Here is a 22,944-nt window from a genome sequence, read left to right as displayed (position 1 = left end):
GGCTGAGCTCTGCTCTCCAATGTCACCGGACAACAAAGCCCTGGCTGGATAATGCATCAGCAGCACTGAGGCTCTAGGCATGTCAGGCTAGTAGGGAAGAGTCAGCAATGTGAGGTAAATGCAAAAGTGTCAGTGACACAGGAATGGTCTTAGATGGATAGGGGGCAAGTGAAAAGACCAAGAAACCAAGAAATTGAAGAAAACAGCTTTCATCACTAAATGGAAATTACCTTGAATGCTGCACTGCACCAGTGACTTTGACAGCTGAAGTAGCAGCAAAGAGAACTTGAGTAAGATATTGGCCATGCTATTTGCTTTGCAAGGGTCTAAGTGTGGTTGACTTTCTCTGACAAGATCAATCACTCTTCATACAACACAATGAGCCAAATTCAAGAATGTTTTCTTGAGGGCATTTCTAAAAAGATTGAAAATCAGAAGGAATTGCTGCTATGCCTGCCTCCACAGGGATCCAGATAGCCACTTGCCAAAGCTTCCTACATATTTCACAAATGGTAGCAGACATTTGTGAATGTTTACTTTTTTATTATATAATTGCCATACTATTTCTCATTAAAAATATTAATGAATAAATTCAAGATAAAATTTAACCACACAAATCTTGTCTCTTCATTTTGTTAATTATATATGTTTATTTATTTAGAGCTGGGATACACATGCTAGAGTGAGCACATGGAGGTTAGAAGACAACTTGAAGGAGATATTTTTCTCCTTCTGCCATGTAGACTCTGAAAGGGAGCACTCAGGTTGTCAGGCTTGGTGGTGATTGTGTCTATCTACTGAACCAAGTCACCGGCCATTTTCCATGCTTGAAACTGTGCTTGTAGAAAGAGATAGAAGCTTCATTTTTTTCACTCACTTTACTCATTGTCTTCTGCAGGACATGGTATGTTCACAGCAGATTTAACAGCATTTGCTATTTGTATTTTTAGTGTTAGCTTTGTCCTATGCCCATCAACTCATGTGCACACACACACACACACACGCACACACGCACACACACACACACAAACACACACAAACATACACACACACACTTCAAGTGAGTCTCATTATAGGCCTGTTTTCCAAGTGAGAAACAAAACCGACAAATAACATCTGTACTGTTCTGTCAGCAAACATTGTGTCTGCTAGAATTCCAATTCAGAAATCTGTTAAAACACACAGCTTCCCCTTTCCCTTTCTACCCTTTGCAAAAGGATGTTAATGTGAATTGAAATTCCAAATTAACTCTTCCAGATAGAGCTGAAGGTATTCATTAATATTTAAATTGAACTATCAGGCATGATGTTGTGGTATTTTGTATCAACAGCTTGTACCAAGAAGTTTTTAAATATTAAGCTTTCTTTATTTTGAAAGGAAAGCAAGAATTGTTCTTTTCTTCCAAACAGTAATACTTTTGAAATTTACCTGAGCTGTCTAAGAAACAGACAGCATGAGAGGAAGCAATAACTTGGGTACCATGTCTGTCATTGCCTTTCACCTTGAACACCAGAGCTCCAGGCTCCATAAAATAGATTCATTCTGCCTCTTATAAAGGTAGCAACTGGCCGGGTGGTGGTGGCGCACGCCTTTAATCCCAGCACTCGGGAGGCAGAGCCAGGCGGATCTCTATGAGTTCGAGGCCAGCCTGGGCTACCAAGTGAGTTCCAGGAAAGGCGCAAAGCTACACAGAGAAACCCTGTCTCGAAAAACCAAAAAAAAAAAAAAAAAAAAAAAAAAAAAAATAAAGGTAGCAACTGTATTTACTCAAATTGCAACTGTGTGTTAGGTTTTCTGCATAGATGGGTCCAAAGTAGATTCTTAAAAATATATTTAATGCCGAACAAATAGAAATGTGAGCCAGGAGTTGTGGGAAGAATATATACATTAAAAATAGATTCTATCCTTGGTTGTATCGAGGTATGGATAAAATAGTTTTTAGGTTCTCCAAGAACACATGGGTAACTTTCGAGAATAGCAATGCCCACATTCAGTCTGAATGAGTCGAGTAATGAAGGTGTCTGAGAACAAAATGGAATGAGATAGCAAACCAACTACAAGAACAATAACTACTATTTCAAAATGCTGAGGACAATTTAAAGAGAACATAAGTGGGGAGATGTCCCAGATCAGAAGATTCATATTGGGAGCAACGATACGGAAATAGCTGCTGAATGGATGGATGCTGCAGTTCTCTACTGAAGCACTGTGAGTGTCAGCCTTTCACACCTTCCTATGCACTCCACATGGAAGAAACCGGTGGAGGATGTTTGATTTAGAGTGCTGTGGAAAGAATTGTGTTGACATCTGCTAAAATACCATAGAGTCCTGGCTGTCTTTCTAGTGAGAAAACTCAAATACTTGATGAAGGAGACTTTAAACTTCCTAAGTGAGGAACAGTACATCCTAAGGGATGGTCACCTGGCTTTGAAATATTGATCATACCATCATTTTATCATATCTTCCTCAGTCCTTGGTATATATCTTCAGATTGAATTAACTGCACTTTCTTTATCTCCTCAACAGAATTGCCTACATTTACCTGAATACTCAATGCTTGGAAAAGACACTCCCTTCGTAACCTCCTTTAAGCATCTTTTGATTATACTCATGTTTGACATTGCCATGTATTAAGAGCCATTATACAAATTTAATTCTTCATCCTAGCTATTTCCTTTGAGCTTTGGGATCTTATAGTAAATAGCTTAATAAGCATTTCCATTTGGGCATCTCACCCAAACATTATCAGCTGGGATGTGGAATATCTATACAAAACTACCTCTTTCCCTTTGGAAAGTACATGCTCCTTTGGCAAGGAATTTTAATCTGTCTTTTGTTTGTTTGTTTGTTGTTTGTTATTTTGGGGGGAGGTGTTTTGTTTGAGACAGTGTCTCACCATGTTACACCTTCAGGTTGGCCTGGTAATTACTATGTAGCCTAGTCTAGCTTGGAACTCCTAGAGATCTGCCTGCCACCTGAATGCTGCTATCAAAGGCTTTCTTAATCCACCTTCTTGCTGATGCATAACTGTTTCTACAACAGATCCTGCCAAGGAGATGGTCCTCAAAACTTTTTGGGTGGATAAGTGACTGATCACTCTCATCTTGCCATCTCCAGTGACATGCAAATTTAATATATATATTGTTGTGTCTGAATGTATGCCTGCATTCCAGAAGAGGGCATCGGATCTTATTATAGATGGTTGTGAGCCACCATGTGGTTGCCGGGAATTGAACTCAGGATCTCTTGAAGAACAGTTAATGCTCTTAACCTCTGAGCCATCTCTCCAGCCTCAATCATTCATATTTTTAAGAATTACTGTAATTTAGTCATCAAATTAAAAGTGAAAGAAAGGAACATTAGCAGATATACTGGCATAAGTCTAAAATTCAAACATGTAAGACACTGAGGCAGGAGAAACATAAATTAGAGGCCACTTTATGATGCACAGTAAGATTTTGCTTCACAAACTAAACTCATTCATGGTATTGTTCATGAGGTCAAGAACTTGGGACTAAATAAGTTATAGGCCCCAGATAAAAACTGATCAATTATTCTGCTAAACGAATATAGCAACAAAATAACTCCTAATAGTGCAATGCTTTACCTGTAGCTCATTGCATTGCTCAACTCTCATCAGGGAAACTTCTTGCAGGAGATGGTAATTAACATAGAGAATCACAACTGCATAATGTATAGAAAGTGGGAGACTTCGAAACAGTTAGTCCTGAATTGAATATTTTTAGTCAAACTTCAAGGCTCAGCAATACGAAGTAGAGGTGATACAGAGATGGTAAGATCCAGAGGTTTTAGGTGACTTCAAGGAAATAGTGTTTTCCGGACAAGGTTGATCTACATAAGAGCTAATGGACAGTGACCATATGAAGCAGATCTGTACAAACTCTAGCTAGATAAACTCCTAACACAGAAAATGGGAAGTGGGCACAAGTACCCCTCCTAACCAAGAAGCTACTTGCAATTGATACCTGCCAGGAGAAGTAAAATCAGTTTTCTTCAATAGAGTAACACTGGATGAATCACCAACACTCCAGGGCAAGTCACATGCTTAGGAGTTGTCTAATACAAGTTGGACACTATGTTTTTTATGCTTTTTGTTTATTTGTTTGCTTTTTTAAAATGGAACAGCAAAAACTTTATTCAGATGAGTAAGCTATGTGACAAGAGAGATAGATAATCAGGAAAACGTGGCCTGAATTTGCCCTCCAAAATACAAGTAAAAGGGCCAGACAAGTTTGTACCCCATTATATTCCTGGGGCTTTCTGGACCCTAGTATAACCTAATTGATAAGCTAGAGACAAATGAGAGACCCCATCTCAAATGTGATAAATAATATTTCTGAAGATGACACAAGAGGCCATCTACTGGCCTTCACAGATATGCACAAGCACCTGTACATATATTGCCACACACATAGAGAAAAGTTAACAAGCTGGGTCAGGTTATATTTATAAATATAAACATGTTATAAAGCTATGATAGCTCATGAGTAACAAGGGGTTCAGAAAAGAAATGTAAATTAAAATCACAATGAAATATCATTATATACATATCACATGACTAGACTAACAAAACAATGAGAACTACATAAAAATTGCTAAGGATTCAGAAAATTATACTACATATGAAGACCTAAAATAATGCAACTAATTCAATAAGTAAGCCAATTTCTGAAACATCAAACACACAACTATAAGAAAACCCAGTTGTTGGATTTTTATCATTTATTCCATAGAAATGAAAATTAGATACATAGAGTAGCCTATTCCCAAATGCCTATAGAAGTACAATTCACAGTGTATTACAGCAGGAAGCCTCCACTGCTCTTAGGAAATTAAATAGCTATACAGCTCTCTGTGCATCTATACTATGAAGTACTATATACATAAAAATCACTAGACTATTGACACAGTCAACAACTGAGATGAATTGTTAGGAATTTAGGCTGAATAAAATTAATCCCTAAGTATACATATGCCAGAGCTCATCAAACACACTTTACATGATAAACATTTAGAAATTTAGAAGGGATCAACCAGTGTTTGCTACAAAGAATAAGTAGACCTGGGAACACTGAGCCCTAAATGGAATGTTTCCATCAAATCCCTAGCCTCAGAGCTCAGGGAACCCAGAAGCAGAGGAGGCAGAAAGAATATAAGAACCAGAGGGCACAGAGGAATCAAGAAAACAAAGTCCTCTAAATCAGCATGAGCATGCTCATATGAACTGATAGAGACTGAGTCCACAGGCACAGCGCTTGCACAGGTCTGAACTAGGTCCTCTGAACTGATATTATGGATTCCAGTTTAGTGTTTCCATGGGATTCCTGAGCATGTCAGTGAGAGTGTTTCTGACTCTTATGCTCTCTCTTGGGCTCTTTTTCTTCTGTTTGTCTGTCTTGTCCAACTTGATGTGAAAGTTTTTGTTTTGCCTTATATTTTATTTTGTTATATTTCAAGAAAATGAATGAATGAATGAATGAATGAATGAATGAATGAATGAATGAATGTAAAGCTAGCCACTAGGGTAGATGTTAACAACTAAACTTTCATTTATACCTGCTGGGAGAGAGAAAATGGCTTTTCTCCAACAGAATAACACTGGTTATTTCAAACTCTCCAGGGCAAATCTCATATTCAGGAGTAGTAAACCAACAAATAATGGACTCCATGTTTTTTGTGTGTGCTTTTATTTGGTAACAGATTGGTGAGTTTGCTTTGTTTGTTTTATTTTGGAGTGATGTATTTTGTTTTCTATGTTTTGGGTGTTTTGTTGTTATATTTGTGTTTAGTTTGTTGTTTTAGAAAAAATTAAGTTGTGTGGGTAGGGAGGAGAAGATCTGGACTAAGTTGGGAGAAGGGAAGAATATGATCAAGATATGTTTAATTTTAAAATTCTTTTAAATAATAAAAATTAAAAGAATAGAATAGAAATATTACAAAGATCATATACTACTTTACCCAGTTCCCCACGTCAGCTTTTAAAAATTCTAGTACAATATCATATTATATGTTAACATTGTTATAATTAGTATTATTTCTATGGTTACAAATAATACATGTGTATATCTGCCTGCCTGCCTGTCTGTCTGCCTGCCTGCCCATCTGTCTGTCTGTCTTTGTCTGTCTGTCTCTGTCTCTCTGTATCTCTCTCTCTCTCTCTCTCTCTCTCTCTCTCTCTCTCTCTCTCTCTCTCCCTCTCTCTCTCTCTCCCTCTCTCTCTCTCTGGGGGGAGCATGACTTTGCTTGTGTCTATTCAATTGTGGGATTTTTGTTCTCATATAGATCTTGACTCCTCAAGCATATTCAAAAATGCAGATCACTTTATTTACTGTAGGACCTCTTCATGTACAGTCTGTAAATACACCCTTTCTACCACCTTGTACTTATTCTTTAGGGATCAGTCCAGTTTGTTGTTTTCTCAAGAAAGAAAGAATAGATGCAGAGAAATAGGGAAGGATCTGGGAGAAGTTGGGAGAAAAAAAAAGAATAAGATCAAACACTGTTGGGTGAAATTCTCCCAAAATAAAGACAAATGTAAAAATCTAAAACCAAACAAAAAAGGCGGATTTTGAATTGGTTATATATTTCTTCTAAAATATTGAACAATGTATACTCTGTTACCCACATCTAGGGGAAAGAGATCTTGCTAGCACCCACCCAGCCACCTTTGTAGATCATTGACAGACTCTCTCCTGAATTATTTCAATCACTATTTTATTAACTAAGTTTAAGCTAGCTTTCCTATGTCAGTGCTACACTGTTGCCACACACATCTTTAAAGTGGAGGTCTGAGGTAAGTGTGAATATACATTTACCCTATAAAGATGGCTTAACTTCATACACTAATGGAACTGAAGGGTGCTGAAAAAGCATGGGATATTTTGCTTTTATTCATTTATTTATTTTTGTCAACCAATATAAAATGGGAAAGAACATGATAGCACTGTAGCCTTTGGTGAAACACTGATGGAAATTTACTGAACACAATTTGATATCTGTCTAGCAGCAAAGAATCAGGAAAGATGAGGAAAAGCACACAATAGAAAAACAGAAAATTAGCTTTTATGCACTGATCTTCCAAAAATACACTGCACAACCTAGGTTTGGACAATATCCCATTTCTCTGCCTTCAGTAAAGTCTGGTTTAAAAGGCTACACAAACCGAGCATTTTTGTAAATTCCAAATAAATCAGTCTCATTTCTTTGATCACTAAGCTTTTGAAATGTCCTGGTTTATGTTTGTAGAAACAGTAATACCATCAGTGCCCATTTCAGAAATTCCTTAACCTGAGACGCGTGCCATTACTGCAACATTGTATCTTATCAACCAAAATTAATATGTCATTCTCTTTAGCTATGTTTTTTTAATATGGAACTCTCAACTTATGTAAATTTTTACACATTGCTTAGCCGTTTCACAAGGAAAGAAATTAACTTCAACTATCAAGGACAATGTGTGAATGATTGAGACTTTCAGAGGAATCGGCGCTGTGGTGTTTAAAGGAAAAATCTGTGATTACTGTCATCTGCACAAATTTTCAAATCAAAGCAAAGCATTTCGAAATATAGTATGGGTATTCTATTTATGTTAATAAAGATTAATCTTGCTAAGTTTTAAAAAGTATATCCAATATAGCTGCCATTGACTTAGTATTTTAGGTATTTGTAATAAGAGGAAAAACATGATCACAACAGCCAGGAAGATTTTTATTTTGATTGAGCTTTCTTTTATTTTTAAATCTCCTTTCTGATATTGATTCTGAAATATTCTGTAATTGATTGACATGTACATCCTTCTGTATGTTGTGTGCCAAAGAGTGGCCTGCCTTATTCTTGCTTTCTAGATATTTTAATAGTATCAGATAATTAAATTAATGACCAGATTATTTACTTTTTGACATTTTACATGTGTAATACAGAGAGAGAGAGAGAGAGAGAGAGAGAGAGAGAGAGAGAGAGAGAGAGAGAGAGAGAGAGAGAACTTAGTTTGTTGTTTCTAGTCAGACAAATTTCCTGGCCCAAGTTAAACACTCCCCATAGGGCCTCATGCTTTCTTTCTTGCTATTTGACTGCCCATCCATTACACAGTGACTAACTTGTTACAGTTTTGTTTCTCTTTCAAATCCTGGATCACATATTTCTTCTGCAAAATCTTCCATGTCTCTGATTTTCTTATTGAGAATTGATTATTCTTTGACCTTCCAGTCTTCTAGCACCTTGCCCTCACAGCAGCATCTTGGGTCTGAGAGAGAACGATGATTTTAGAGCGCAGCTCAGCTGCAAATATGCCTCATTATCAATACACTCCACCAAAGTACTTTGCTTAGAGACTTACAAATAACCACATAAGAAGTTAACTACAGAGATTATAAAGATGTGGCTTTCTCAAGAAGACAACAATCTTTTATGTAATGTGTCCAATGTGGCTCTATTACAAGGGCTTCTGAAATTATTTATTTATGTAGCAGATAGAGAGGAAAATGTCATAAAGGATTTGGCTCTAGTGTTTGTAAACTTGCTGACTATCAAAATCATACCGTGTCTCTTAGAAACTATATATTTGAAGACATTGTTATAGACCTAAATATTAATCTCTAATCATGGTTCCAGTACCCAGTTTATTCATATAATTCATATGTCCATCTCCATTGCACCCAGGAAATCATATTCAATAAACTCTTTACTTCTACCACATCATCCAGAGAAGAGCTGGTACTAGATATTCTAAAAGCAGAGCACAGAGAAATAGAGACCCCATTGCTTACCACCTTCTCTGGAAAAAAACACTGTCCACAGAAGAGACCCAGGATGATTATGTTTCAAGTAAGTACTGGAAAATAGCCTCCTGTCCATCTGTGAAGAAAATTCAGGCCAAGCAACTCAATTTCTAAGGCAGGAATCCAATTTGGGATGAAAAGGATCCCCGTTAAATACTGATTCCATGTTAGCAACTGCATGTGGGAGTGGGCTATCTACTTCAAAAGGCTTTGTAAGAAAAAGAAATGAGAGGACATGTGAAATGTGTCACAGCAAACATAGCAGTCAGGGCACAGAAATAATGACTCCAGAACTGCTGTTAATGCTCATGGTGAAAACAAAATCTCCCCCCAGCCATATGTGCAATATCACCTCTCTGCGCTTTGTAAGGTCGTATTCACCTTATGTTTTACTCAATGATCCTGTGGATGGCAAGATTCTATTTTCTATGAGTATAGAAGTTCACATAGCCTATCACTTTTAACTTCTATCTCAAGGGAAGAATCAATAATAAATATGTGCTGTGGATACAGATGATCCAAAAAAACAAAAAAAAAAAACTTTGAAACATTTTTGACTTTATAAAACCTTTTGACATGTAAATATATATTTTTGACTTATGGATGCTGACCTTAACTGTTATTCTTGTTTTTCATGTGAATTTATAGAGATCTAAAGGTGTTAAGTCAATCACAAAACTATGCAGGAAGTAGATGTGTGGTACAGCTGAGATTCAAAATTCTTAACTCTTCCACTGTTCCAAAGTTGTAGCTGAAAGTTTTCCTGGTCCTGCCCAGCTCCTGTGGCCCCACAGTCTGCAGCTGCTTAGACCCAAGTAAACACACAGAGGCTTATGTTAATTAAAACTTCATGGCCATGGCTCAAGCCTTTAGCTAGCTAGTTCTTATATCTTAAATTAGCCCATAACTATTAATCTATGTATCTCCACATGTTTTATGGCTTTACCTGTGTCCCATTACATGTTGCTCCTTGGGTGGTTCACTGGCGTCTCTCCCCACCTTCTTCCTGTCTCTCCCTTTGAATTTCCTACCTGCCTCTAAGCTGCCTTACCATAGGCCAAATGGCTTTATTTATCAACCAATCAAAAAAAAACACATATTTGCAACATGCAGAAAGACATTCCTCCATCCCAAAGTGGTCTATTTAAAATATTGTTTGGGAAGTTAAATGACTGCTCAGTGAACATGGGAAAAAGGAAAATTACCAGAGACAAAGGAACCACAAAAGCATTTCTGCTTCTTATAGGGAATATTGTGCATTTTAATGTTGTGAATAGAGTATTTACATGGTTGAAATATTGAATCATGTCCAAATTCCCTCTCACACTCAACTTCTGGTGTTATTCATATAGTTGTTGTCTTGTGTGGACCAAGCATTTCAAAAGTTCATGTGAATCTCACCTCTAAATTTATGATTGCATGGTGAAATCCTGATGTAGCTCCTTCCAGAAACCAATTACTGTTATAATTTTTTTTTTAGTTAGTCTACAAGTGTCAGAAGCCACTATTGGTGAAATTATTAAGGCCACTCCACGTAGTTAAAAGGAGATTTATTTAATGGCGTAACTTACAAATTAAGGGATAGGTAGGTCGCGGAGTCTGGGGAAGGTGTATCGCAGTCCAGCGGTGTTCTCTGGAGCTCTGCTTGGTACACCTCTCCAGTCCAGGGTCCCACAACAGAGAGAGAGCCCGCCGATCCAGATCTCGGGTCCCCAGGCGCCTCCTTTCGCCCCGCCTTGTAGGCGTGACAGTTGCCGAAGTCTCAATGGGGGTTGGAACTTCCAGATCAAAGCTGGAATGGCTACCCACTACAAGCCACACTCATAAATTCTCATCAACATGACTACCTTATTACAAGAACAAGAATAGACATGTCAAAGTGGACAGGGAAAACCTATGGGGCCTCAACCATATACAAAGAACTACAGATACATAAGTGTGGGAGCCCGTTTTCGGGTTCCTTGTGGCTTTACCCAGCACATCCACATAGAGGATGATTAGGACCATGGGCCTGAGTGCAGGTGTCTGAAAAGGTCTGCACTTGGCTGTGCTGGCGGGGGGGAGGTCTTTTACTCCACCCCTTGGTGTCTCTATAAAAACCTTGGGGCAGAGATAGTCAGGGCCTGTTGGAAAAGGTTCCAGGCCCTCTCAAGTCTATCCTTCATTTTCTATCTGTTTATCTCCACAATATTCTCTGCAATAAATCCTATCTAATGTTTCCTGCTGCTCACACTCAAGAAAACTCTGGGGAGCTGTGGGGTTGGTGGGTAAGTGCCCCACACCTAAGGAATTCTGAAAGCAGCAGAAATATTCTTCCCAGGGAAGAGCACACCAATTGGTTTTCCTATCCCAAATGGTCAGACCTGAAAATATCCATACAAAGTGAGCAAGCATACATAGTATTTATGAAGACATATATATGTGTGTGTGTGTGTGTGTGTGTGTGCATGTATAGATGTATATGTTTATGTAACAACAACTAATGAAACTAATGAAAACAAAGACATTGAATTTGAAAGAGAACAAAAACAAGGCTGGTATATGAGTTTAAAGGAGGATGTATCATATTACCATAAACATTTTTCTTTCTTCTGTCAGTCTAAACAACAACTACAAAGTAGACCTCCTGGCATTGTATAGATACCCTTTATCTTGGAATTGTAGAAAAATTCTAGAAATATGGTGTTTATACCAAAGGTATTCAGTGTCTTAAGAAACCTACAAAAATAGAGGTAGATGAACCATAAAAATAAGCTGAAATCAAGGATGAATTTCTCTATTACCAAAAATACATCTCCATTTCCAATCCTTGATTATATTAATGGGAGTGCTGTATTCACCTACTGTCTTTAGGAAGGATTTTCTAATTACCAAATGACCTGCAGTGTTTGCTCTGACAATGCTTTCTGAGTTACTACTGTATTGAGAGAGTACTGAGAAAAGCATAAAATATAGTATGCTTGTTTTCTATCATCAAGAAAGAGATTAAAGAAAAAGACTGATTAAATACACAGTTGGACCATGAACAATACTGATCTGACATGAACAAATCTACTTATTTGTAAAATATTTCAGATTTTCGTCAATTCTAAAGAAAATTGCAGATGAATTGATAGTCTACAATAGCAAAGGTAATATAAAAAGTTATGTCATTTATACATAAAACGTAAGTATAAAATACTTAACATTATCCCTTGCTGTTGTAACATACTGTGAAAAAATAAAATTTATCAAAATTTATGCACACAAATACCAATGCCCATGGTGCCTTTTTCAATGGACAGAAATGCAAGAGAACATAAAATTGAAATGCTAAATTACAATTTTGTGGAAACAATGGTAGCACATACTGTACTACTGTAATAACCCAGTTGCTACCTCTAATGATATTTTAGTGAGTCAAAGTGATATAACTAATTTGTCTATTAAATTTCCCATCTCAGAAAAGGGTAATCACTTGTTGGTTGTATGAATTTTTCATCCTAGATAGTACATATAATACCCAACCTATGTGTCATTCTACTGTTCATGCTTCCTCTTAAAGATAAGCTGTTTAGTAACTTAGTACAGGGGGAATTAAAAATCATAGGTGGAGGTCCATTGATATAGGAAGTGAATCCCAAAGGGCCCCAGGCAGTGTAATTGTTACTACTGGCCTAGTTACAATCACACTGGGGAGCAGTCAGCCCCACCAAAACCCCAGGAACTCAGTTGACTCAGTAGCCACCTGCTGTCTTAATTTTCAGAACTGTGGATGTGAAACTCAGAACCATGGACAGCAGCACAGAAAGCTCAGACTGGAGGGTTTCACATAATATGAAACTATGAAGTTATTGCAAATAAGATTTGGGATGCTGAAAAAAATGATGCAACATAAGAAACAGAAAAGGCTCCATCACTCAGAACAACACCCAAGGAAGTGTATCTGTGCAGCTGACTGTTGCAATGTATAATCCCACCAGGAAGTAGTTTTCAACAGAAGAGACAGAGAAACTAAGGAGTTTGATATTAAAGGAGAAAAATTTTTGGAGGTGGAAAATATAACACTTTAGTTAACTTTCATTCCAAAGCAGTAAACACATATGCCTCATACCCATTATAGATATTGGCCATAAATTAGAGGTTCACTATTACATTAACAGCAAATTACTGTAAATATGAGAAATGGAATAGAAAAGAAGAGTTGTAGTATATTCACAAAGGCCCAACCACAGAGTGCTAGTTCCACCTCAGTCTCAGCTTCCAACCTTACTTCATGCCAATATGATACATGTGTCAACCACAGTGTTCTAACCTTCTTGCAAGTTAAGTGATAGAGGCTGCAGAATGCTGGTCAGAAGCAAGGAAAACCAGTAAGATACTTGTGAAGTGCAGTTATAGAACATAATCCTGAAAGAGCTCTTCCTAAAAGTCATTGCAAAGGGGAAAAATGCAGAATACATTGAAATTATAGGGTGAGATCAGAGGTTAGTTGCCCATCTCAGTGTCCACTGTTTTAAATCTACTTCACAAGCCATACACCAAGAAAATCCCAAATGACAATAAAAGAATCAAGTCTACCAAGTTAGAGCTTGCTCATTCCCAAAACTTAGAAGGTTTTGGTTTGGAAAATATCCCTTTATCCTCTCTACCATCATCTAAACTCACAAGAGGAAATAGATATGAAATGGCAAAAATTTAAAAAAATACAGAATGGAATTGAAGATCATTAACAGTAAGACAACAAAGCCTGAACAAACTGTAGGAATTCTATAAATTGTCAAGTCTGCACAAGTACTAACAATGTGTCTGTATCTTTTTGTCTCTGCCACTAACATTGTGACTGGTAAGTTGGGCTGTAAATAGGTACCAATCAAGTAAATGAAGAATCACTGAAGAACATCACATACAAATTCTTCCAGCCATAAACAACAAAAAATATGGAGGGATCCTTATCAGCAGAACATAAATACTGCCACAGTTAGATTGCAGGAAATAACAGCAAGACTGTAGGGCTCTGGCCTCATATACCCTGGAAAGTACAGAGAACAGCTTTTCACATTCACAGTTTATTCTACAAAGAATCAATGAAAGAGCACCCTCGGGGTCATCTGCAAATCGTCTACATAGCTCCAGCTGAAGATCATTTTAAAAGGTACAAGGGGCCTGGCGGTGGTGGTGCACGCCTTTAATTCCAGCACTCGGGAGGCAGAGCCAGGCAGATCTCTGTGAGTTCAAGGCCAGCTTGGGCTACCAAGTGAGTTCCAGGAAAGGCACAAAGCTACACAAAGAAACCCTGTCTCAAAAAAAACAAAAAAAAGGTACAAGGATAGCAATTGCCTTCATTTATTCTCTCTCTCTCTCTCATATATATATATATATATATATATATATATATATGTATGTATGTATATAAAGAGAGAGAGAAGAGTGATATGTGTGTGTGCATGTATGTACATAAATAGAAAGATTGATAGATGATAAATACATAGATACATAGATAAATTATATAAATGGAATTTATTAGAATGTTTTACAGGCTGTGGTTCGACTCATCCAACAGTGGCTGTATATGAATGGAAGGTTCAAGAATCCAGTAGTTGTTCAATCTTTGAGGATGGATATCTCAACTTGTCTTCAGTATATGCCAGAATCTTGAAGAAGTGGGCTCTATTACCAGTGAAAAAAGGACTTGCTACAGAGGTGAGTGAGCAGGCAAAGAACAAAAGCTTCCTTCTTCCTTGTCCTTATTCAGGCATCCAGCAAAAGGTATGGCCTAGATTAGAGGTAGGTTTTCTCAGATCAAATGTCTTGATTAAAAGTGTGTCTTCCTACCTCAAAATCTGCATTAAAAGTAAATCTTCCTACCTTAAATTAAGCAAAAATCCCTCACAGGTGTGCCCTCCTTTTTGGGATTTAGTTAATTCTACATGTAGTCAAGTTCATGACCAAGAATAACCATCACAGTGCTTCCCTGCAGAATGGAACTTTTCAATATCAGAGGAAATTACCACACAACACAAAAAATAGATTCTTAGGGACAATAATCCTGAGTAAACTATTTTTATTAAGGAATTTTTTATTCATTTTACATACCAACCACAGATTCCCCTCTCTTCCCTCCTCCCACTCCTCCAGCCTTCTTTCCCAAACCCATACCCCATTCCCTTCTCCAACGAGGTATGGCTTCCCATGGGGAGTGGGTAGAACCTAGTGCATTCAATAGAGGCAGGTCCAAGCCACTCTGCCTGCATCAAGGCTGTGCAAGGTATCCCACAATGGGTAGTGGGCTCCAAAAAGCCAGCTAGTGCACCAGGGATGGATCCTGATCCTACTGTCAGGGAGCCCCTCAACCAAAGACTGGATAAAGAAAATGTGGTACATGTACACAATGGAGTACTACTCAGCAGTAAAAAAAAAAAAAAAATCAATGACATCATGAAATTTATAGGCAAATGGATGGAACTAGAAAATTCATCCTGAGTGAAGTAACCCAGACTCAGAAGGACAAACGTGGTATGTACTCACTCATAAGTGGGTCTGTCACAGTGGCTAAGATCAAAAACACTGATGACAGCTTATTGTCCCACTGTTGGTGGGAGTGCAAACTTATATAGCCACTTTGGAAATCAGTATGGCAGTTTTCTCAAAAGTTGGGAATTAATCTTCCTCAAGATCCTGCTATACCACTCGGGAATATACCCAAGGGATGCTCAATCATACCACAAGGACACGTGCTCAACTATGTTCATATCAGCATTATTTGTAATAGCCAGAACCTGGAAACAACCTAGATGACCCTCAGCAGTAAAAACTCAAAGACATCACGAAATTTGTAGGCAAATAGATGGAACTAGAAAATTCATCCTAAGTGAAGTAACCCAGACTCAGAAGGACAAACGTGGTATGTACTCACTAATAAGTGTATACTAGATACACAGTGAAGGATAACCAGACTTCAGCCCACACCTCCAGAGAAGCTAGCTAACAAAGAAGATCCTAAGAGAGACTCATGGATCACCCTGGGAAGGGGAAATAGATGAAATCTCCATGAGTAAACTGGGGATGAGGGGAGGTCAATGGAGGGTAGGGGATAGGGAATGAGAACATAAGGGAATAGGGTGGTTGAGCTGGAACAGGGATGGAATGGGAGAGCAATGAAAGAGATACCATGATAGAGGGAGACATCATGTGGATAGGGAGAAACCAGGTGCTACGGAAGTTCCCAGCAATCCACAAGGATGACCCTAGCTTAGACTGAGTGAACTTTTTAAGGAAAGGAAGGTGGTAACCAAGTGGAATCATGAGGAACATTGCAAGCAGAAAAGAGCAATCTGTCTGCCTTAGCTAATATGTCTTGAGTGCAGAAGTGGCAAAGAAGTGATAGAGTGAGGAGATATGAGCAAGGCGAGCAGACATGGTGGAGGGGCTGTGAACATTTAGGGTATTGTCTTAAGTTTGCCTATTGTAGGCAAACTAACCACAGTTTTTAGAGAATATTAAACATCTTTATTAACTATTAGAGAATTTAAGACATGTTATTTAAAATAGAATGCTAAAATGTATTAAATTCTTACCATTACCACAATAAATAAAAGAAATAATTGGTTCTATAGCATAATCATAAAATGCAACTTTCTATTTACAAATATGAAACGTAAGTTTCCAGCTGTGATTAATCCATTCTCTCTGTAGGTGCTGTTCAATGTAATTACTGTAGGAGTGGGGACAAATTAGAGGCAGAAATGGGGGACTCTCAGCATAGAAGATTTCAGTCTTTCAAGAGGAGATGGGTGACAAAGAGTGCTCAATAAAGAAATGAGGGACCATATTAATCAAAAATAAACCTTATCATTTGAATATCATCTTTAAATGTAAATGACATGAAAAAGAAAGTATTAAAGTAAGTTGCTGTTAAATATCTACTGATTAGAATATGTGTAAACAGTAAGGATATAATTTAAAAAGACAATTGAGAAGGAAAAGCAGTTGATATATATTTGGTGAAAAGAGGTCACTATGATGAACTTCATAGAAACTAAGGGCAGTGAAGCATTTATCCAGATGAGTATTTTCCAGACAATAGGCCCCTTATACTTCATCTCATTCTAGGCCTTTCAGATCTGTAGTCACACTTCTATAGATCCAACCAACAATTCAAAAATATGCAGGCAATAATTGAACCTTAAATAGATTTTCTTGACCTTAGAGATCACTTATTCCATGAAAAATAGAATATACTGACTAAATAATGTCTGTATAACATTTCTTTTGTATTAGGTATAAAAAGTAATCTGTACATGAAATGTATTAGACTTTACCATCTCTTACATAAACATATACCATTTATATAAGGCACTTGAAGATCTGCAGATTTGGGAATTTTAAGGTGTTGGGAATATATTTTGTGCAAAATCTTTTCTCAAACTAAGATTTTTGTAGCAAAGAGCTAGCCTTCAAAATTAAAAATTTATGAAACCAAAAGTTGTATTTTGAGAAACATAGGATAAAGACAATATTTAGTATGAAACAAGAAATCTTTTAAATATTCCTTTATTAAAAATACATAAAGTCCTTATGTTTACAGAGACTTTGTGCTTAAGTCAGTGAATTTTAACATTTTTTTCTACTTAATATTTGCTATTTTGGAGTAAATGCTATTATACAATAATTACTGTTATAACAAGTTTGAAATATCTCTAACTCACAATTGAATAAGGAAGAAAACCAAATGTAATAACTTCAGACTAAAACCAAAGAGATAGCAAAAGAAACTTAAATTGACTGAAAGTCTGTACAATAGGCAAATCTAAAAGCATTTTCAGTTTAAATTTTTAAAAGGTTCATTTCTTGCTATGAATAATTTGGTTATTTGAGATCCTTAAGCTTATAGCAAAATGCTACCCAAGACCTAACTACATCTTTTGATATGAGAACTATGTAAGCATGAGCTAAGTGTACTTTGCATACATTCAGGTAATGTTTCTGAGCATATTACACCTACATATGCTATGCAAAATGTTGCAGAAGATTAAATTACCCTAGCCACATTTGGGAAGCTGCAGTATGTCTGTCATTGCATGTAAACATATGCAGATTTATGCAAAATATCCTCAACTATGTGTACCTAAAGTCCCAAACTCCCCACAGACAGTTCTGGCTCCATACAGAGCCAGAAGGTTTTGTTTATTTTCAAATTATTGGAAAATCTATAAATGGGACTAAAGAAATTGATATGCTTATTTTGTATTTTTAAATTTGGAGCATTTCGGTGAATCGTTTTTCTTTTTCTTTCTTTGTCAAGTCATTTGGCCAAGATGGTATATTCATTTGTAATAATCTGTGCAGTAGACTTAATGCAAACACAATTTCCATTTGCTTTGAGAAGTCCTCTAAGAGTATACAAGAGAATGTCCCTACACCATTTTGCATGAAGAAGCTGAATCTATCAGTGTCTAGGTCCCTCGCCAATTGGTTTAGCTATTTGTTAGCCAATCAGAGACACCATTATCCCTTCTAGGTTTTGCAAAATGATATGAAATATTACTAAAGGTACAGCCACTACCTGCACAGGTGACTGGTCAAAGCACAGTGAACTGATTTCCATATAGGTGAATCAGATAGAAATCTCCATGGTGGCTCAGGTGCTCCCAGGAATAGTACAGTGTAAATAAAAATGAAATAGTATCACAAGCATTTTCTGAAGAGTCAATGTATGCATTTCACAATGAAAAGTTTCGGAAAATGTATGTAAGAACTGAATTATTGACCCAGGGGTAGTAGTGGAGTGGAGCAAATATATGAAACCCTGAGTTTTATTAACATAACCATTAATTAACTACTTAGTTAAGACAAACTACTGTAGCACTGGAATATTTTTCTTAAAAACCGTAAACTATTTTAAAATAAAGCCCCAAATTAATTTTTAGTTTGTTTGTTTATTTTATAAGACAATCTCCCAGTATGTCCTTGGACCATATCCTCCAATATCTGTCTCCTGATTTCTAGAATGACAATAACACCACCACATTCAGATTCCAGCAAATTTCAGAACCTTCTCCCACAAAGAGGTGCATTTACTTTCTTTAATGAATTAAAAACAATTCTTGACTGCTTAGCAACAAAATATAGAGAAGGGAACATGGTGATGAATTCTGAACTCAGACTTCAGTAAACCAGAAGTAACTATTTCTCAAGGTTCTTATGATACTCGGTTTTATTAAACAGTCACCATATCAAAAATAAATTAGGCTGCCTCTAAATAGAAGCAAGAGAAAATAAACCCTTGCCAGTAGCCAATAGCCATAGCCAGACTCCTAATGGGTGCACACCTGCCATTAGGTGAGCCCCAAGAGTTGATTGTCTAGTGACTTAGGTCTCCAGTGAGCGTCTCACCAAATGTGGCTCAAAATAGACCTGCGATACAAACGTTCTTCCTAGTGCAGCAATATTTAATTGACACAGAAAACATACGCATCACTTTCTCGGCATGTATGCACATGGATGCACATGTTAAATTAACCATTTAGATTTGCTAGATTGAGACTTTGGAAGTGCTCTATGACTTCAAAAAGAATTTAAAGAATCTGTGAGCTATTGTTGCAGATTTAATGTGGCATGAACGCAACATATCCCAAGGAAAATGTTTGAGAGCCTATGTCTTTAGTCTTCATCCAAAATAAAGTGTAGATCTGTACTCATCAAATCTCATTAACTTCACTATTCATATTTATTCATATCTCCCTCCAATCAAGTTGATAAAATGAGACACTGTGGATATAGTCATGGAATTTAACCATCTTGTGTTTCATTGCATATGTTCAGAAAATCTATATCCGTGGCACACTTTAAACCTTTCTCTCCTTTAACATTATGTGGTCAAATTTAACTTAGAACTCCCTTCTTCACAGGGTTGTTATCACCACCTGATATGGCCCTCACTAGGTACTAGGCTGAGTGATTCTGGAGCACTTTCTCTCCATATTCCAAAGGTTCTCATTAGTTCCTAAGGATTCAGTATGGGAATGAAAGGGTACATTAAACAATTATGTGATTAAATCCTTAATGCAAATTGAATGATCAACTCTCATTTTAAGTAACAGCTAGCTCATAGCTTGTTTGGATAATAGGAGCAGAAGCAATCTAACATTATTCTACTTTGGAAATCAAGTGTCTATGCTGTCTATCTGAGCATGTGCCACAGGACACAAATGTAATGGAGTCAAATCTTAATCTCTCCCTGTCTAACCTTGTTGCTATAAATCTGAGTCCAAGAAAACATATGTGTGTGTGTTCATTGTGTTCAGTGTGCTTGTTTTCCTCATTCTAAAGTCTTTTTGGCATTATTTTACATTCCAGGAGACATTTAGGCTCCCATTACACTGGGGAAACTTGGCACACTCCTGTTCATTGACTCTTTATACTCAAAGAGGGAACTGGCTTCTCTGAGTCCTCATTGCCAGATACTGAGGCAAGAGAATAAATGTGGTTATGACGCTTCAGGCTCCTTGAGATGCTCATTATTATTTCAAAGTAAAGTTTGTACATCACATTTTCTAATTCTCGAGACAATGACTTTGTTTTCTGTTCCAAGTGTTGCCCATCAGCCAGTGGTTTGTACTGTCATAAAAATGCACATTGTCAGTAGCCATTGTCCTGTGCCAGTTTGAATTGGTGTCAGGGTACTTCTGCAATCCCTTATGATCAATGTTCTATAGCTTTTATAGACATCCTTCCTCTGCATAAATATTTCCTGATCTGTTTCTCAGCTTTGCCCTGGAGGTCTATAACCATTTCCTAAAATGGCTTTAAAAAATAAAAGTATTTCTTTCACCTCTATTAAAATGTCTCTGCAGAAAACGATAGGAGGCGAGCATTGTTTCTGTCAATATTATTTCTTCCAATCTGTTGTGCACATGTGCATGTCCTTACCCCCCAGATACTGCCCTGTGTATTAGCAGCCTCTTGACAATGCAATGTGATACACACGTGATATGTTTTCAGAGTGAAGATAAAAGCAGTCCTTTCTAATTAGATGACTATGTTCTGAGAATTTACTGTCATTTCTTCCCATTAGATTTTTGGTTTTATTTTTAATTTTTATAGGGTATATAGACAAATATGCATGCAATGTTTTCATTCATATACACCTTGGAACAGTAATACTCCTTTCTTTCCTAGCTGATTCTACTGCTTGGCAATGCATGTCAATTCAAGACTGTAGAAGGGAGGGAGGAAGAGGGGAAACAGGAAGAGAGAGAGAGAGAGAGAGAGAGAGAGAGAGAGAGAGAGAGAGAGAGAGAGAGAGAGAAACAGAGACAGAGAATTCAAAATGAGAAGATCAAATAAATATTCAATCCTCCTTTACAGATTTGATCATTTGTACCAAATTTTAAAGTTTTAGACTTTTTATAACAATAACAGTAATGAACATCCAGACTGTTGTCACTGAATAATTCTACACTACATAGTTTTGTAGTAGCTACTGACAATATGGAGTGGCTAGTTGCACAAAGTATCAGAGGACTCAGTTGAACCCTAACTTTGGAAGCAACATCCTTAATGCTTTATGCCACTCCCAATGATGTTTCCTTAGTCTTCATATTGTAAATAGGAAATGGAGGTTCAAAAAGGTATACTTGCTAGTTAGTTTGAAATAGCAGCTTGCTTTGGATATGTATTTATAATCATAATTCTTACTATATTTTAGGTATTTACACAATTCATGTATTTAACAAACTCCAAGAAATAAAGGATGAACAAACATAGCAGAAGTTTTCAATAAGGAATTTATAATTTCAAAATCACACATAAAAAGCATTCTAAGCTTGCTTAGGGGATTGACAAATAAGATGCAAATGTTGAGAAACAGCAACTTTTGCTGAAATTAGTAAATGAGGAAAGGAGTGATAAAATAAGGACACTAACAATTTGTATCTATGATTTGTATCTATGACTATACTATCTTAGACTACTTTCCTATTGCTATGATAAAACACCACAACCAAGGCCATTTATAGAAGAGTTTACTTGGAGCTTACAGTTTCAGAGGGTTAGAATCTATGACCATCATGATAAAAGCATGGCAGCAGACAGGCAGGCATGGTGCTGGAATAGTAGCTGAGAGCTCACATCCTGAAACACAACTATGAGGCAGAGAAAGAGAAAGGGGGTGGGGACAGACAGTAGAGATGGCTAAGTCTTTTAAGGCCTCAAAGCCTATTCCCAGTGAAATACCTATTCCAACAAAGTCACACCTCCTAATACCCCCAAAACAATTCCACCAGCTGGGGGCCAACTATTCAAATATATGAGCCCATAAGGGGGCATTAAAATCACCACAATGACCTTACAGTAGACTAAGAATTGCTCAGTGAAAATGAGGAGCCTGTCTTGGGATAGACTGATCATATTCAGGCTCAGCTTCTGGTATTTAAATATTGTCAAGGCCATGTGTCTTCACATCTTTTCATGGAGAAGGTCTCTTCCCTGTTTGAAACCTTATAGAGAATATAGATTTTTCTTTGAAATTTGAAATATGTAAACTATTAAACAGAATACTAGTTTTTTTTAACTGTTAGTTCTTTGAGAATTTCATACAATGTATTTTGATGATATTCACCCTTTTCTAACCTTAACTCTTCCCAGATCCATCTTCCCATCCCTATTCACCCAAATTTATATCATTAAAAAAGACCAATTTATGCTGCCCAAATATAATTGAATATGTTATCTTAATGAAGTGTGGTAGACTTAGAGCAGCTACACTCCTAGTGAAAACTGACTCTCCCTCTTCTCGCAGTTATTAATTGTCAGTAGCTCTAAGGCTAGGTAAGGGTTGAATGTTATGCTGTTCTCTCCATGCTGGAATTTGGTGGATCATGGATTTGCACACGTTTTGTGCATTATGTCACAACTACTGTGAGTTAATTAGTACAGTTGCTCTGCTGTGTCCAGTCTCACACTGGATCTTACTCTTTCCATACTCTCTTCCACAATAATATCTGAAACTTGGGAGGAGAAGGAGGTACAGTATTTATGTTCCATTTAGGACTGAGCATTCTGCAGTCTTTTATTTTCAGTGGCTTGGCAAATTGTATGTCTCTGAGTTAATTATAAGCTACTGCAAATAAAAGCTTCCTTCATGAGGGTTGCGAGATGCATTAAT

Source organism: Peromyscus californicus, unplaced genomic scaffold, assembly GCF_007827085.1.
Source record: "Peromyscus californicus insignis strain IS unplaced genomic scaffold, ASM782708v3 Scaffold_15__1_contigs__length_86483966, whole genome shotgun sequence".
Taxonomy (NCBI): domain Eukaryota; kingdom Metazoa; phylum Chordata; class Mammalia; order Rodentia; family Cricetidae; genus Peromyscus; species Peromyscus californicus.
The sequence above is the reverse complement of the archived record's forward strand: the minus strand, read 5'-3'. Positions refer to the sequence as shown.